The sequence below is a fragment of the Carlito syrichta genome, unplaced genomic scaffold (genome assembly GCF_000164805.1).
Source record: "Carlito syrichta isolate Samal-C Ts95f unplaced genomic scaffold, Tarsius_syrichta-2.0.1 Scaffold315341, whole genome shotgun sequence".
NCBI lineage: Eukaryota > Metazoa > Chordata > Mammalia > Primates > Tarsiidae > Carlito > Carlito syrichta.
In genome coordinates, this window is record NW_007259437.1 from 142249 (window position 1) to 146702 (window position 4454).

A 4454-nucleotide genomic window follows, 5' to 3' on the forward strand; every position below is an offset into this window, starting at 1 on the left:
AAAAAAGTTTTTAAATTTATTTTTAATTGAAAATTAGAAAACCCCCAAATCTGCCCTCTTGTGGTAGGCTCTGTTATTTTTCCTCTAATAGGGTCTCTCCTGTAGACCTAACCTTAAAAAAAAAAAAAAAAAGAAAAAGAAATACCTTGGCATCTTCCTAATCAGAGACATGAAAGACCTTTACAATGAAAACTACAAAACACTACTCAAAGAAATAAAAAATGACACAAACAAGTGGAAAAATATCCCATGCTCATGGATTGGAAGAATCAACATTGTTAAGATGTCCATTCTGCCTAAGGCAATCTACAGATTTAATGCAATACCCGTCAAATTACCAGCAACATTCTTCTCAGATCTAGAAAAAACAATACAGGAATTCATATGGAAACACAAACAATGAATAGCCAAAACAATCCTCAGCAGAAAAAACAAAGCAGGAGGTATCATACTACCAGACTTCAAACTTTACTATAAAGGTGCAATAATCAAAACAACTTGGTATTGGTACAAGAACAGACATATAGACCAATGGAATAGAATTGAGATTCCAGAAGCAAAACCTCAATTTCTCAATCAATTCATCTTTGACAAAGGCTCCACCACCTACCACTGGGGAGAGGAGAACCTATTCAGTAAATGAATGCTGGGAAAACTGGCTGACCACACACAGAAGATTCAAACAAGACCCCTACCTAACCCCATACACAAAAATTAACTCTAAATGGATCAGAGACCTAAATGTAAAACCTCAAACCATAAGAACTTTAGAAAATGCAGGACACACCATTATGGAAGTTGGAACCGGCATCCAATTCCTGAGCAAAACCTGAAATGCATAAGCCATAAGAGATAAGATAGACAAGTGGGACCTCATTAAACTGACAAGCTTCTGCAAAGCCAAAGAAACCATCAAGAGAGCAGGGAGACAGTCTACAGATTGGAAAAAAGTATTTGTCGACTCCATGTCTGACAAAAGCCTAACATCTTGGATCTACAAGGAACTCAAATGTGCTGAAAAGAAAAAAACAAACAACTCCATTATAAAGTGGCCAAAAGATATGAACAGACATTTCTCAAAAGAAGACATCCAAGTGGCCAACTGACACATGAAGAAATGTTCAACCTCACTAATCATCAAGGATATGCAAATTAAAACTACACTGAGATACCACCTAACTCCAGTCAGAATGGCCATTATCAATAACTCAAAAAATAGCAGATGCTGGAGAGGATGTGGCAAAAAGGGAACACTTCTACACTGTTGGTGGGAGTGTAAACCAGTGCAGCCTCTGTGTGGCAATTCCTAAAAGCTCTAAAAATCGATCTCCCATATGACCCCTCAATCCTCCTAACTGGGAATATACCCGGAAGAACTCAAATCACTCTATAAAAAAGATACCTGCACATGTATGTTTATCATAGCATTGTTCACAATAGCAAGATCATGGGACCAACCATGCTGTCCATCAAAAGAGGACTGGATTAAAAAAATGTGGTACATATACACGATGGAGTATTACACAGCCATAAAAAAGAACAAAATCATGAATTTCGCAGCCACCTGGATGGAATTAGAGTTTATCATACTGAGTGATCTCTCACAGAAACAAAGATCTGAGTATCACATGTTCTCACTCATAAGTGGGCCTTGAACAACTACCCTAATAGTATAAGAAAAGGATTGATAGTGGCAGGAAACTATGGGGTTGCAGGGAGGGGAAGGGAGGGATTAACGGCAGTCAATATCTGTTTGGGGAAAGGGGGGCACACCTCATCAACAAGGGTACCTGCACAATGAATATTTGTACACCTAACCCTTAACTTTAAAATTAAAAATATATATTTTTTTAAAAAAAGAAAAATTTAAAAAACCCCAAAAATCTGCCCTCTTGTGGCAGGCTCTGTAATTGTTCCTCTAATGGGGTCTCTCCTGCAGCGCTTCCACCTCTTTCACTCTTTCCCCAGTGTCTGGAGCAGGAAAGGAGGAGGGGCAGTGGAGGTGAGTGGGGCTGCAGTCCTCCCCCCCCCCGCCGTCTCCGGTGGGGAGGTGTGGGATTGTCTCTTCCTCAGGTATGTACTCACTGGGGCGGGGGGGGGGGGGGGCTCAGCCAGGTCTATCCTGGGATGGAGTTCTCCTATTGCGGCTGACGTCCAGGCTCCGTCTGGCTTTGTCCCTCTCAGTTGTGGCCCCGCTGTGTGGCTCTGATGTTCAGAGGATTGCTGGGGAGGAGGGGGTTTGGGTCACTCCTGGACTCATCACTGATCTCTTTGGAGTTCTTTCTCGTCCTTTGCTGGCTACACCCTTTGTCCCGCAGCTGGATCAGGGTGGGAAGTAGGTGCCTTAGACTCAACACTTGTCAGGTCGCTCCAAAGTCCATGCTTTCAGGATATTCCCTCTGGGTCACAATCAACCCAAGTAGTTGATCTGCTAGTCACAGAGACCAGGTTTGTTGCTCTGTGGTGAGCAAGTCGCAGCACTCTCCTGCCCCACCTTCAAGAGGGCGATGGGGTGCTCCCCTTGTCCTCTTCGGTGAGACTGTGCCTCTGGGCTCCCTCCCCAGCCCCTGCTGCCAGTGTCCAGCCAGGTGCTGAAGTGGTGAGGCAAAACCAGGAGTTGGTGTCTCTCCTGTTGCAGTGGTGAGGCAGAGCCTGGGGTGGTACTCTCTCCCTGCTGCTTTTTCACAGGAAAACTTTTGTCTGTTTAAAAAGAAAAAATGCCAGCTACTCGGAAGGCTGAGGTGGAAGGATCACCGGAGCCCAGCAGGTTGAGGCTGCGGTGGCCGGGAGCGGCCACTGCACTCCAGTCTGGGCAATGGAGTGAGACTCCAACTCAAAAAGAAAAAAAAAATGTAGCCGGGCATAGTAGCACGTGCCTGTAGTTCCGCCTACTTGGCAGGCTGAGGTGGAAGGATCGCCGGAGCTCAGCAGGTCGTGGCTGTGGTGACTGGGAGCAGCCACTGCACTCCAGTCTGGGCAACAGAGTTAGACTTCAACTCAAAAAAAAATAAAAAGAAAAAAGAAAAAGAAAAAATGACGCTCAGCTTCTGAACCTGCGACAAGCCAGGGACCAAGCAGAGAAGCTGCAGCACCAGCTGTCGCACCAGTGCCCTGGCCACTTGCTCTCGAGCCCCCACCTAGACAGTCTCTCCCAGCATTTTCTTCCCAGGAAGGGTTTTGTTGATTAAAAAAAAAATGGTGCTGGGCTTTTGTATCCTAGGTATTGTTAGGGTCTAAGCCCAGCAGCTATTAATTATCTTAAATAGCTATTCTGGATAACTTGCTGTGGCTTCTCCATCAGTACTTGCTGCTTCACCTTGCACATTTACATTATGGAGACAGCTCCTCTCTTTCAACCTCATGAACTGACCTCTGCTAACTTCAGATGTGTTTTTGCAGATGTGTGTTTTGCAGCTTTCTCACCTCTCTCAGCCTTCACAGCATTGAAGAGATTTAAGGCCTTGCTCTGAATTATGCTTTGGCTTAAGGGAATGTTGTGGCTGATTTGAGCTTCTATTCAGACCACTAAATTTTCTTCATATCAGCAGTAAGTTTCTTTCATCTTCTTATCATTCATGTGTTCACCAGGGGAGTACTATTTTCCTTCAAGAACTCTTTCTTTGTGTTCACGACTTGGCTAATGGTGCAAGAGGCCTCTTTTTCAGCCTGTCTTGGCTTTCAACATACCCTTTTCACTAAGCTTCATCATTGCTAGCTTCTGATTTAAAGTGAGAGACGTGGACTCTTCCTTTCACTTGAACACTTAGAGGCCACTGGAGGGTTATTGATTGGCTTAATTTTAGTATTTTTGTGTCTCAGGGGATAGTGAGGCCTTAGGACAGACAGAAAGACAGGAACAGTCAGACCACACACATTTACTGATTATGTTCACCAACTTATATGGGTGGAGTTTGTGGCATTCCAAAACAATTACAATAGTAACAGTAAAGATCACTGCAGATATAGTAACGATGAAAAAGTTTGAAATTATGCAAGAATCACCAAAATGTGACACTGAGACATAAAATGAGCACATGCTATAGGAAAATTGACACCACAGACTTGTTCAGTGCAGGATTGCCACAAATTGCAGGTTTTACTTTAAAAAAGGCAATATTTGCAAAGCACAACAAAGTAAAGTGTGATAAAAGGAGGTGTCCGTGTGTGTTTCATGAAGAGGGAGGCTATCTTACTCACTTTGGGTACCATCTGATATACCATCTCCATTGTTGTGCTCAATAAGTACTGAATAACTTGAGCTTAGAGATCTTGTGATGATAAGACTTTGCCTCTTGTAGCCTAACACTTACCTCACACATTCTCATGCTTCTAATGCATTCTGGTTATCCCATCATGATGGCAGATATAAAATTTTTTAAAAGTTTGGAATCAAAGACATTTTAATAACTTATATTTATCAGTTGTTTTCTCATGAAAGACCAAAAGAGCTTAGA